The sequence below is a fragment of the Triticum aestivum genome, chromosome 2D (assembly GCF_018294505.1).
Source record: "Triticum aestivum cultivar Chinese Spring chromosome 2D, IWGSC CS RefSeq v2.1, whole genome shotgun sequence".
Taxonomy (NCBI): domain Eukaryota; kingdom Viridiplantae; phylum Streptophyta; class Magnoliopsida; order Poales; family Poaceae; genus Triticum; species Triticum aestivum.
In genome coordinates this window covers 142,068,584-142,083,270 of record NC_057799.1, presented here as the reverse complement: position 1 = coordinate 142,083,270, position 14,687 = coordinate 142,068,584, and the positions used below count along the sequence as shown (strand labels likewise).

Here is a 14,687-nt window from a genome sequence, read left to right as displayed (position 1 = left end):
GCGTGGCTCTTCCTGATCGCGTCGATCACGAACGGGATCAGCCCTTCCATCGCTCAAACAGAATACCACCACCCGCTCCCTCTTCTTCTTCTTCTTCTTCCTCCGGCTGCTGTTCCTGCGCTGGAATATTCTCTTTTGAACTTGTTGTTAGCTTGTGCTTCACGTGGGAGACTGGGGGCCTATTTATGGAGCCAAGCGGCCGGGCGCGCGTGCGTCTGATGGCTGGCGGCGAGCGAGCGAGCGCGGGCGGGATTACTGGTCGCGGCCGCAGCTCCGCTTTCCCTTTCCGGTGGGCGTTTGACTGATGGCGATCCGGGAAGCTTCTTCCTTCCTCCTCTCCCCACCTCGTCGTGCTGAATGGTTATATATAAGGTATTGTTCCGTTCCGACGCATGTTTCTGACGACCCGGCGGTGTTCTCCGGTGTCTCGTTACGTTTGCCAAATCGGGCACGATGGAACTGTCAACTGCGGGCGGAGGAGAGAGGGGTCGCAGCTCTGTTTTGACCCTTACCCTTGCCTTGTACGGGGTAGTTGTTGTCTATGTTGGACCGACGTAAAGCTTCTGTTCTCCATCGTTAATCATTTGATTGATCACGAAAGCAAAATGGGACTAGGTTACGTCAGCGAACTAGCAAAATTGTATTGTAGACGCTCACTCGTATCCGGAAGAACCTGGTCAAATCATGGCCATTCTTTTGACCTTCCCTCTTGTGTTAAACCTTCCCTGGCTGCTTTCCGATGAGACCAACTGCAGCTCTCCTACGTGCGTTCAAGGATCCGAGGTGCGACGCTCTGAGACTCACGTAGATTCTATCCGCTCGCCTGCTTTCCCACTGTCAATTCTGCAGAAAATATCGGACCACGCGAACCACCCGCACTACATGAGCCATAAATAAACGAAAGTCTCAGCGAAAAGCACGGTAAACACGTGGTTTTGAGACACTGGAAGCCTGCCTGGCGTCACAGCGTTACTTTTTTTTTAAACTAGGCAAAAGACTTGTCATTTTCATTAATTAAGAAGAAGGTTTAGACATAAGCCGTAGAGCGGCAAAAAAAGAAAAGGACTACTCTCGCGACATTAGAGTACTCAGGTGCCTGGCTCCAGCCAGCGCCCAAAGATAGGCTTCCTCTTTGATCTTGGCAACGACAACGGAAATCGCGGTAGCCGTGTTGCGGAAGACTCTAGCGTTTCACTCCTTCAAATTTCCCACGAGACAAGCATCATCACGGAGACAATCGCCTTCTTGATGTAGCCACCCGAGTTGATCATTTTTAGCCGCCAATCATGAACAGAGACCTCATGTCGCCAAGTCATCGGTGAGTGACCGTGCATGCCTAGCCAAGCGACGACCTCATTCCAAACGCGGACGATGAATCTACAATGAAATAGGAGATGAGCAGCGGACTCCTGAACCTGCTTACACATGGGGCAAAGGACGCAATTTGGTCATCCCGGTCGCTGCAAACAATTGTCCGTCCACACTCGGTTTTGAACGATCAACCAAGCAAATAATGTGCACTTAGGCGGAGCCCAAGTCTTCCAAATTGTGGTAGAGGTTGAACTGAGAACTTGGCCCGCGAGTTGTGCCTTATAAGTTGTGACCGCCGAATATTTACCACTAGAAGTGAATTTCCAAGATATTGTGTCCTTCCTGTCCAAGTTGAAAGTAACATCATGGAGCATCTCCCAAAGGGCAGCGAACTCCTGGATACTCAAGGTGAGGCCCTTACTAGTATCAATCTGCCTGATCCAGAAGTTGTTGTCCAGAGCCTTGCTGACCAGGCACGCCTTCTTTTTAGATATCTCAAATATCTTGGGCGCGACATCTCTGGGTCGGAGACCATGAAGCCATGAAGATTTCCAGAATTTAGCCTTTTTACGGTCACCAATAGTCACCGTCGTGACAGTGATCCTTGTCGCCGTCACTACAAGGTGTTTCCATGCTGGACCAAGTCTTGGGAGGGTCAGCCCACTAGAACCACAACCAGCAGAGTCCAAGCGCACTTTTGACTTGCTCCAGTTCATTTTACCGGGCTTCTACATGCAAATTTGACAATTTTGACCTCTGAATGAAATTATTTCACAGAATAAACTGTCCCTAAAAGAATTTTACTCAACTGACCTTTTTGAGTGGCGCCCGACACGAAGGCGCCACACTACACTGTGCAACGCCTGACTGATAGGCGCTACACGTCTGGCCAGCGTCGCATCCCGAACTGCCTAAAAATTACTAAGTCAATGTGCAGCGCCTAAGAGCTAGGCGCCACACTATACAGTGTAGCGCTGCACTATATAGTGTGGCGCCTAGCTCTTAGGCGCTGCACATTGGCTTAGTAATTTTTCGGATCACCCGGATATGACGATGGCTAGGCCTGCAGCGCCTGACAGTCAGACTGTGCAGCGCCTTCGTGTCGGGCGCCACTCAAAAAGGTTAGCCGAGTGAAATTTTTCTAGGAACAGTTCATTTTGCGAAACGACTTCATCCTGTATTATCAAATTGCCGCTTCTACCGGATACCGCAACTTATAATCGAACTAGTCAGCGCATCAAACATGGTTTCCAGCAAAAAATTACAACAACAGACCCCTTGGGTGGATCCAAGTTCAACCTTCTTTTGAAATGCAACCAAGGGTTGGTTGGGATTTGAGAGGGATAGAATTATTCAACCAGGTTTAATATGGTCATATTGTATAGAAAAGATGCAACTACCCACTGCACGGTGGAAGTGCAGGGCAGGGCAAAGACAAAACAATGTCGAGCAATCAAAACTCGACCACTTACGGCACCAACAAGACAAATCACACAGCAAGACAGGAGGAATATTTATAGCAAAACAATGTCTTCGTTGCAAAAACTGCAGGAGTAAGAGACTACTACAGTAATACACAATATTTATACGAGTTCATTCACCACGCTGAATATTAAAAGCAGGCACTAGACTTCGGAACCCTAGATGCATAATAACAGACATCCGACACTACACAACGACTGAATATATAGAAGCGCAATGCGACAACTAAACATAACGAGCTTTTAGTCCGGTTAACGTCTTGACATGTTATTTCCATGATGATGATGGTATCTCAATCATCTCGTCATGAACTCCTTCGGCATAGTTCGAGGCTGGCCCATGCCCATCAATCCCTGGATCTGAAACCAAGGGGAGGAACAGTCAGACCAACCAAATATATTGCGAAACAAGAAAAATGTAAGCTTTATGGTCAAGATGAGACGTGCATACATAGAGCCGCCTTTGAAGTGTTCTTGCGTAAGTAGAGCGAAACCGAGCTGTGGCGTCCTTCCATGGGCCAGCACAATCATTTGGTTAGCTGATTGCTAATCAGAGTCTTCATACAAACCTTCATCGTCTGAGACCTCGTCAAAAGACCGCATATCTAGCTGATAGCGCAGCAGACCACCAATGCCACCGAATCCTCTGCAGAATTGTGATCCCTCTTGCGACTTGTTAGTGACGAACTCGAGCGCGCAGCCGAACTTCTTGTATTCATTAGCAAACCACTCCAACAAAGATATTTTTTCCTGAACTTCCAACTCGGCATTGGTCTCACTATCGCGGAAATTGCTCTGATCCGCTTCCTGCTCCTTGTTCAAATGTTTGACAATGACTTCCCCAGAGACACTGTGCTTCAGCGAATATCTGTTGATATCAAGATTCTCCCATACTATCAGAGTCTCAACAGCACCCATCTCAAGAGCCTTTAGAGTGTCATCAACACCAAAGACATATTTCCCAGTATCTTGACTGATCTCTTCAAAGTACTTGCCAATTAACTTCTTCTCCTATATGAACTTCACATTTGCTAGAATCTCAGCTGACAACTCAACAGCTTGGTTGAAACCATTCTCACCGCCATAAGAAACATCAACCACATTAAGTATCTTGGCTTGAAGTCTCTGGTCAAACATATCAGATTGGCTCAGCTCTGTCTTGAAATCAGCAGAACCAGCAAGAATCAGTCCAGAAACGTTAGGCTGACTTGTAGCTGGATTGATAAAAAAACTGAGTAGCAAGCTCAGCAGTTTTTCGGACATAGTTATGACGTTTTTCCATCCGAAGACGAGCAAAACGTAGAGCCGAATGCCCTCCTCTACCATGCTTCTTTGGGAGATCAACAGTAAATTTGTGAAGCACCTCACGTGTATTTCCACTTAGTGTGCCAAAAAGTGTACCATTACCATCCATAACAATGAAGCCAAACTTGTCATCAGATTCCAACAACTCATTTAAAGCCTCAGTGTGGAACTTGTTATCACAAAGGTAAAGTGAGACATTTATAGGCTTGAATGGCTCAAAATCAATAGTAACTTTCTTTTCCTTTCCATCATCAGTAACAATGGTTCCAGTGTAGAGAACCAAACCATTGGGAGGAACTCTGTTGTAAAGCTTCAGCCTCTGTTGAGCTGAGGTGATGGCACCCAAAACTGATTGACGATTGACTCTACTCTTGATGTTTGAAGCAGTACCATACTCGTCGCCTAACATCTTCGCCACTCGAGAAACCTGATCACGTGGAGGCATAATAAGGGAGATCATGCTTGTGCCATTGCCTCTAGCAGACTCCAGTGCCTTGATTAGCTTTTTAATCTTCCAGATTTCAATGTTCCTATCAGTTTCCTGGCTCTCAGACATCTTGATAGAGCCCGGCTGAGACTAGTTCACCTGTAGACAGCCAAAAAGACACACCAACAGAAATATGAGGGACCTGGGAAAAAAAACTTCCATGGGCCCAGTTCCCCAATAGAAACAATTGTTCAACTAAATGAAATAAGAGAGTTCGTAAAATATTCAGTGCAGATGTTGTAGATATTTATATTTTATTGCTAGCCCAAGTTGAGTTTTCAATACCCCAACTTTGCCAGCAAGGTCCAAATTATAGTATAAATAAGAAACGACAGTCACAAACACTTACTTACATTACATTGATCAAAGATAGTAGTCAGCAAAACTAATTTACAGGAAACATCATAAATACAGCACACAGGGAATGAAGCAAAACTAATTTACTGGAACCAGCATAATTGAGACATAGCATGAAGTGAACGAAGCAGCAAAGTGAGAGAAAACAATTTCCCACAACAAATTTGAAAAGCATAATAATACTGTTTTCGGTACCAATTGTGAACTGTGACATACTAATATGTGTGTGAACAGAGTTGAGAATTCCATTTTCAGATACTTGAAAAGATTATGCAGCCAACATATATAACAATTAAGCATATATACTAAAGTTATTGGACGGATGCACAGAGTTCAGCAAAGCATATGATAACTGAATTCCTTCTATATTTGGGAAGAAAGTTCAACCAGCTAGATAATTCCCCATAATAACTGAAGAACATACAGAACCAAACACGGTTGAGATCTGAAAAGTCCTCCAGTAATGAAACTATGATGATACCAAGGTAGAACATACAACTACAAGTATGAAATAAATGAAGAGCAATCCTAGGATAATCTAGAAAAAATTGCTGCAGAACACAACAGTTAACAAATCTAAACAGTAGCAGTCATGTGTTAGACAACACAGTGTACGGAAAGACTTAACACATGGACTGCAAGCTTATATTTTATGACCTAGTGGTTTATAATGCAAATCATAGATCTGCTCAAGTAATATGGCATATAGAAAGACTTAAGGTCATTGCAAATCCGTTGACCTACTTAATACTTGCACTCTATAGAATGAAGCTTAGGTCAGCTTACCATAGAATATTCCTTTAAATTATAAGTTATGATATTCCACAAGTAGACAATATGACTTGACAATCTTCCTAGCACATAAACCCTCGGTTCAATCCACAATCATCTTTAAGAAAGTATTAATTAGGTTAGAGCTATTAAGGTATACAAACTCGAGAGTTGCCTCAGGTAGAGTTAAGGACGTCAAAAACGTTACAACCCAATAGCCTAAATGATAACGCCAACACGTGTGGCACTTATCAACACGCCCACACGCACTCGATGCAGTTCGATCCATTTGCACGAATTTTGAAGCAGTTGCCATCTGGGTGGAGAGCCACGTGAGCACCCAACGTCGTGTGTATGTTATCAGTTAGTGCCACACGTGTGGGCGCTCCTCGCTCGAACGGCACACAGGACGCTCGCCCGAACGTGTGGGCGAAACTGCTCTTCGCCCACACGACGCTCACACGGTGATAGACGGCAACTACTGGTGTGCATATGTGGCAACTAGTTAATCACACATGGCAACTATGTTTGATCATACATGGCAACATGGTTTGACCACACGTGGCAACTAGTTAATCACACACGGCAACTATGGTTTGATCACACGTGGCAATTACTGTTATTTAGACATGGCAACTATAGTTAACCCGAACGAAAACCCAAAAAAAACAGAGAAGTTGCCATGCTTTACACTAAAGTTGCTATCCCAGGGTAACTAAAGTTGCCATCCCAGGGTAACTAAAGTTGCCATCAAAAAATGTCATGGCGGAATTGCTTCGTGCCACACGTGCGGAGTGAGGGTGAGTAGTTGTTGTTGGTTCGGCATGTGGCACGAAGTAGCTGCGCCCGTACGTGTGGTCAGTTCTAATATTCGCCCACACAAAGTCGTGTGGGCTGTTTCCTGGGTACGACCACACGACTCGTGTGGTCGGGTGTCCATTGTGCCACGCGTGTGGCAGTTATCGGCGTCCATTAGTAGATGTCATGGTTTTCTTCATGTTTATTCTAGAACTCTCTTTCTCTTCATATGCAGATTAGGACAAGGACTCGGGAACAAGGAGAACCCTTGCGTTTCTTTCTAATCAAACAGTGGATAACGAGTCACAATTTAACTTGCAGTGTAACTGTGCAACCAAGAGTGAATCCTGGAGTGAGGAGCTCGGTCAGTAAGGTGTGGAGACGAGGATAAGAGCAGATCCTCCGTGGGCACGAAAGACGGACGTGTGTGGATTGGGGAGAACTCGGATGGATTCCATATAAGGTAAGCAATGGTCTTGATGTGCTGAAATCCACTGGTAGAGTTCAAGATAGCTCCAGGGAATCCTCACCCAAGCTATTGCAACAACAAACTATGAAGTTTTAGAAAGCTGAAGCATTATAAGTTGGCATGCATACAAAAAGAAACACAAACAATTTGGATGCACCAAAAAGCAAGATGAGCAGGTCCTACTCGTTAGTAAAATTGCACACTAATTAACATTGTGGGCACTAACAGGAAGACCCACCGGATAAGTGGAATCGAAATAAACGTTTAGTACTCTGCCCCAATATCCTAACTCTTCTTCCGTACATCCAAACGGATCAATCCGTGCACTCAGCACGCAATCTCAAAAGAGAACACGGATCGATCGCCTTGCACCGAAGAACTCGCGGATGAAAACCCCAGAAAATCGCAGAGGAAACATCCCGCCAGCGCGCTCGCCTCGCACAGATCCCGAAAATCGCAAGACAGCACAATCACCGCGTGGGCTACAGAAGCATCGGTAGACGAAACCCCCCCGGAAATCAACGAATAACAGGACGCAAATCGGACCAAACACGTCGCACCACGAGAACTACGGATTCAGCACCAAATCTAGAGAGATCGGGTTAGGGTTCGTTACCTGGGAGAAGGGGTTGGGACGGAGGGAGGGGAGGGGAGGGGAGTGCCGACTTCACGCGGGTGGCTTGGCTGGGTGGGGAATCCTCTCCTCTGGCTGTCGGCTGCTTGGGAATATAGAGCGATAATAGTTTCCACTGTGTTATTATACCACCTGGTGAGAGAGCTCGGCATCGGCCCGCCGCAGCCAGCCAGCTCGCGGTCAGATGGGCCGTCCAGCCCATCCTGGGAGGCCCGTTTCTTGTCAGCCTGGATTCTAAACCTGCTGGGCCAGTGGCTGGTTAACTTCTCGTCTCACGGGCCTAAGACATCTAAGGTCATGTCTCCGCACTGCATGTGCCCCACTCGTCATTGTCTCAAAAAAAATGCCTCACTATCGTAATTTGAGAGTTTTGTTTTATAGTTTCATTTATTCAAACATTTTATCTCTTAACCGTGCAACCAAATGCCAGAGCATTAGCACCATTTGATTCCTCGCGTTGAGATATTCAAAACTAGATCCAACATTAATAAGTTTCGACGAACTATTTTTCCCAGAAAAAACATAAAGGAAAAAAACGAGCCCGAGAAATTTTATTGCCTATCGCGAAAGTAAATCTGTATCTTCACGAAAAGCACTTTTATACCTCTCGCGAAAGCAAATCCGTGCCTTTATGAAAAGTGAATGCGTACCTCTCACGAATACAAAAAAAATACGTGTTTTCCCTTTTCGTCTCTCGTGAAATCAAAACTGCTCCACAACAAGCAAATTTATGCCTCCCGAAAAAGAAAGAAAAACACGTTCTTTCTTTTCGAGAGACACAACTATGCCTCTCGCGGAAACAAACATGTGCCTCCACGAGAATCGAATCTCTGCCTCTCGTGGAAGCAAAAAAACGTGCTTTTTCTCTTTCTGACATGCACAACTATGCCTCAAGCAAAAAAAAGTACTTTTTTCGTGCAAAAACAATCGACATTTCTCTGGTCCAAAATCTTAGGAAAACGGGACGAAAGCCAAAAATCCAAAAAAAACTCAACTAAAGCCCGAAAACACGTATAGAAAATTTTAAAAGAAAACCTGAGGGAGCGCCCCGCACACGACATGTGGCGGTGGCTGAGAGAGCGCGCCTCCCAAAAGTGGTACCCCGCAGTTAGTTGCTCTCGGCTACGTGCCGCTTATTGTGACGCCAAGGCACGGCTCGCTTGCAGCGAACATGAACTGGGTCAGCCCAGTAACCGTAAGCCACGCCACGCTTTTCTTCACATTTTTTTCTTTTTATTAAAAAATTATATTTCAAAACATTCTAAATATATACATATAAATATTACAAAAACACTTTACATAATTTTTTAAAAAGTTAATAATATATGAGAAAAATATTCATCTTGTATTTTCAAAATGTTAATCTTGTATTTGAAACATATTACACATTTATAAACAAATCTGGTATATACTAAAAAATACATAAATGTTAATCATGTGTACCAAAAATGTTAATTTTGTGTATGAAAAATGTTTGTTACAATTAAATAATGTCACATTTCAAAAAATAATACGTGACATTTAAAAATTGTTTACACAATGTGAATAAATATTTTTGTAGTTCGAAACATGTTTTGTATATTTAAAAAATGTATGTCACATATAAAAATATTCACATATTTCAAAAATGTATTTGTAACATTTTCGAAAAAAATAAATTTTCCAAAACTGTTTGAACCATAAAACAAAGTTTTTGTCATTCAAAAAATGTTTCACATGTACTGAGAAACTGTTTACCACGTACTAGAAAAATATATTCAAAACTTGTTTTGATGAAAATACTATATATGTATTTGAAAATGTTAAATGATTATACAATTCTTTTACATAATATACGAAAAATGTAAAATGTGCATGACAAAGTAGACATGTGTTGCAAAAACAAAAACAAAAAAACGACAGTGAATCAAAAAGAAATACGACGAAACAAAAAATCTAAAAAACAAAGAAGGAAACAAAAAAGAACAAAGTATAAAGAAGAAGAAATAAAAAATGATGTATATCGTTGCAAAAACAAGGAAACCCGAACACATAATGAGGGGGGGGGGATCTTACAAAACCGACGAAAAAACAAAGAAACCCGTAAAAGGACAACATGAAAAAAAACAGACTGATCAATTGAGCACAGTGATCAGATGCGGCGCGAGCGAAGCCGTCGAGCGACACAGCTGATGTGCCGGCCAGCTACTTGTCGCTCGTAGGTGATTCCTGTTAGAAATCAGTATATGCGACACATAGTTGTCGTGGTAAGAGCATCTCCAATAGATGGTTTAAAATTTGGCGGTCCAAAACCGGAGATGATAATTTTGGATCGCCAAAAAATGCGTTTTGGAGCTCCGAAAAAAACTCAACTCCAACAGATGGTCCAAATTTGCAACTCCAATAGATGGTCCAAAATGAAGATGTAAAAATATGAAAACGGCCGCGCGGCTGCTGCCAGCCACTGTTCAGCCGCGGTTTTGCATTGAAATGGCAACTAAAATTTGAGAGATAAAGTGCATCATCATCATAGTTTCAATCAAAAGTACATCACCATCATAATATCAAATTCGTCTACCAAAAGAGCATCGTCTCAATCAAAAAATTTCGCCCTAGAAATTGAAATGCACATGAATATTACTCATGCGGGTCATCAACACAACCGGTGTTTTGAACGGTGGTACGATCATCATCTCCACCACCGTCTTTGTCGACGTTCTCAACAAGCAGTGAACTCTCGTTGCCGTGAGCACCACCGGAACCATCTTCATTGCGTCTGATGTTACCGCCATATCCACCTCCAACGCTACTCATGTTGCCGCCAAAGCCACCTCCCAAGCCACCCATCATGTTGCGCCAAAAGCACCTCCCATGCCGCCAAAGCCACCTCTGTGACGCCCCCGATTTAACCGTACACTAATCATGCATGCAAATGTGTACGATCAAGATCAGGGACTCACGGGAAGATATCACAACACAACTCTACAACATAAATAAGTCATACAAGCATCATAATACAAGCCAGGGGCCTCGAGGGCTCGAATACAATTGCTCGATCATAGACGAATCAGCGGAAGCAACAATATCTGAGTACAGACATAAGTTAAACAAGTTTGCCTTAAGAAGGCTAGCACAAAAGTAGCAACGATCGAAAAGGCAAGGCCTCCTGCCTGGGACCTCCTAACTACTCCTCGAAGCCGAACTCCATGTAGAATCATCCTCGGGATCTCTAGCTCCTGGACTCCAGCATCTGGTTGCGACAACCAGGTATAGAAAGGGGGAAAGAGGGAGAAAAGCAACCGTGAGTACTCATCCAAAGTACTCGCAAGCAAGGAGATACACTACATATGCATGGGTATATGTGTAAAGGACCATATCGGTGGACTGAACTGCAGAATGCCAGAATAAGGGGGGGATAGCTAGTCCTGTCGAAGACTACGCTTCTGGCCACCTCCATCTTGCAGCATGTAGAAGAGAGTAGATGGTAAGTTCACCAAGTAGCATCGCATAGCATAATCCTACCCGGCGATACCCTCCTCGTCGCCCTGTTAGAGAGCGATCACCGGGTTGTCTCTGGCACTTGGAAGGGTGTTTTTATTAAGTATCCAGTTCTAGTTGTCATAAGGTCAAGGTACAACTCCGGGTCGTCCTTTTACCGAGGGACACGACTATTTGAATAGATAAACTTCCCTGCAGGGGTGCACCACATAACCCAACACGCTCGATCCCCTTTGGCCGGACACACTTTCCTGGGTCATGCCCGGCCTCGGAAGATCAACACGTCGCAGCCCCACCTAGGCTCAACAGAGAGGTCAGCACGCCGGTCTAAACCCTGTGCGCGCAGGGGTCTGGGCCCATCGCCCATTGCACACCTGCACGTTGCGTACGCGGCCGGAAGCAGACCTAGCCCCCTTAATACAAGCGCGAGCTTACGGTCCAATGCGGCGCGCGCCACTCAGTTGCTCACGTCAAAAAGAGCTTCGGCTGATACCACGACGTCGAGTGCCCATAACTGTTCCCGCGTAGTTGGTTAGTGCGTATAGACCAAATGGCCAGACTCAGATCAAATACCAAGAACTCGTTAAGCGTGTTAAGTATCCGCGAACGCCGACCAGGGCCAGGCCCATCTCTCTCCTAGGTAGTCTCAACCTGCCCTGTCGCTCCGCCACAAAGTAACAGTCGGGGGCCGTCGGGAACCCAGGCCCACCTCTACCGGGATGGAGCCACCTGTCCTTTCAGCCCCCTCATCAGTAGCACTTGCGGGTACTCAACGAGCCGACCCGACTTTAGTCACCACATGTGTCATGTATATAGTATATAAGTATATACCCGTGATCACCGCCCAAGTGATCACGACCCGATAGTATAGCACAGCAGATGGACAAGAATGTAGGGCCACTGATGGAAAACTAGCATCCTATACTAAGAAGTAGGATAGCAGGTAAGGGAAACAACTGTAGCAACAATGACAGGCTATGCAACAGAATAGGATTAACCGAAAGCAGTAACATGCTACACTACTCTAGTGCAAGCAGTAGAGAGTAGAGTAGGCGATATCTGGTGATCAAGGGGGGGGCTTGCCTGATTACTCTGGCAGGAGGGGTCGTCAACAGCGTAGTCGGTCGAGGCAGCAGCAGCGTCAGTCTCGTAGTCTACCGGAGAGAAGAGGGGGAAGAAACAGTAAATATAATGCAAACATAAGCATGACGATGCGTGACATGACAATGAGCGGTGCTAGGTGTGCCCTAACGCGGCAGTAGGTGGTACCGGCGAAGGGGGGGAACATCCGGGAAAGTATTCCCGATGTTTCGCGTTTTCGGACAGACGGACCGAAGGGGGAAAGTTCCATGTTCGCTATGCTAGGAACGTGTGGCTGACAAACGGACTACTTATTCGGATTCGTCTCGTTGTTCTGAGCAACTTTCATGTACAAAGTTTTTTCATCCGAGCTACGTTTATTTTATATGCATTTTAAAAGATTTTAAATTAATTTTAGCATTTATTTAATTAATTTAATACAACATTATCCAGAACAGTGCATGCTGACGTCGGCATGACGTCAGCAGTCGACAGGGCGTTGACTGGGTCAAACTGACGTGCGGGTCCCGCATGTCATACACTCCTTAGTTTAATTCGGGTTTAGCTAATTAATTACTGTTTAATTAAATTAACTAATTAATTAGATTAATTTAAACAAGATTAATTAACTTAATTAATTTCATTAATTAATTAATTAAATTTATTTTTATTATTTGTTTTACTTTTATTTTTATATTTTTTCTTTTTTAAATTTTCGTTCTCAGGGCGTGGGCCCCGTTTGTCACTGGCCCAGAGGCCATACAGGGCGCGGGCGACGGGTTACGGGCGCACGCCCAGGGGCACGCGGGCGTGGGCGCTGGCGGCCACGGCGGGGCACGGCGCCGGCCAGGGATGGGCGAAGGGGCGCAACCCGCCCAGTGCGGGGGGGGGGGGGTTGCCGGTGACGGGGGAGGCCGTGGCGAGGCGGGCAGTCGCCGGTGGGGGACGCCGGGGCCCTAGCCGTGGAGGGCGCGCCGGCGGGGAATGCGGTCGCCGCGGGCGAGCGGCTTGGCGAAGGCCGGCGCCGGCCAGTGGGCAGCGCGCGAGGGCCGCCGTCAAGCAGGGGTGCGCGGTCGCGGGCGCGAGCGTGCGCGAGGGAAGGAGAGGGCAGGGCAGGGGGTGGCAAGTGCGGCCCGGAGCGCGAGCTCTGCCACATGGGCTCGGCGATGTGGGTGCGGCTGTGGCCGTGCGAGGGCGCGCGTGTGAGGGCAAGGTAGGGCGCGGGCCAGCGGTGGACGGCGCCGCGAGGAGGGAGAAGAGGTCGGGGCGCGGTGAACGGCTACGGGTGCGCTGCGTCGGTGGGCGGAGGCGCGGTCGAAGCCGCCGGGTGGGGCGACGGCGGGGCCGACGCTGTGGTGTGCGTGCGCGCGGTCGACCTCGAGCAGAGGCAAGGAAGGGGGAGGACGAGGCCTCACCGCGGGAGCGCAGGGTCAGGGGCAGTGGGGCGCGGGGAGCGACTTGGGGAGAAGGACGAGGACGACGGGGACGGAGAGGAGGAGCAGGCCGGCGGGGGAGCGCTCCGGGCGGCGGCGGCGTCCTGTCTCGGGGGCAGCGACCTCCTCCGTCGGCTTCGGGGTCGGTGACGAGGCGACGGGGGGGCGCGGGGCGTCGGGGAGGCATCACCCCGATTGGATCGGGGGAGTGGGGGGGAAAGTGGGGAACATGGGGAGTGGGCAGGTTAGGGTTTCGGTCGGGGTGGGGTGGCCTATAGGCCAAGGGGTGAAGGGGCCGCGTGGGCCGGCCTGGTCGGCCAGCTGGGCCGTTTTGCCCGGGCGGCTCTTTTCTTTTTATTTGTTTTCTGTTTTTATTTTTCCTTTTTATTTATCTTATATCTTTTCTGTTTTATCTTGTTCCTCATTTTATTTTAGTTTGATAAAGTATAAGAATGATCCCTAACTTAGTACTACCACTAAACCCACTGCGATAAAAAGTTTAACACCTAAATAGAATAGTTTAACATTTTATTAATTATAAAAGGCATTTCAATAATTGTTTTGACTACTGTTTTATTCCTTTTAGAGTATTTAAAGATTTTATATAAGTGTGGTTTTCTCCATCATAATTATCCATGATTTATTTGAATCCACCCGAACATTTAGTTTTAATATTTGAAAACTTTTATTGTTTGCCTTTATTTTAAATTTGAATTTTGAACTGGGTTTCGAACTACGCGGGTTTATCAACAGTAACCGAGGTGACGTGGCATCATTAGCGGAGGTTCACTGTAGCTTAATTACCCGGGCGTCACAATTCTCCTCCACTACAAGAAATCTCGTCCCGAGATTTAAGAGGGGAGTAGGGGGAAGTTCTGGTTACGAAATTCTAACGTGTCTTCTCGGTCTTGGTTGCCCTTCTTGAATAGGTTGATCCATAGTGTTGATGTCTTCATTTCTCTGCATCAATGCATCATGAGGAAGTTGTCGTCCTTCCTTTGGGAACTCCATCGTACTTACAGAGGAATAAAGGATGGGTATAAATTCTGCATGGTTGCTTATCCGGTAGATAATCATTAGGGAA

At 46.1% G+C, this 14,687-nt stretch overlaps 1 pseudogene; it reads right to left on the bottom strand.

Moving 5' to 3' along the window:
- Positions 1 to 2,800: 2,800 nt before the first annotated feature.
- LOC123052241 (eukaryotic peptide chain release factor subunit 1-3-like) lies at positions 2,801 to 7,701 on the bottom strand (annotated as a pseudogene).
- Between the last annotated feature and the right edge of the window lie 6,986 nt (positions 7,702 to 14,687).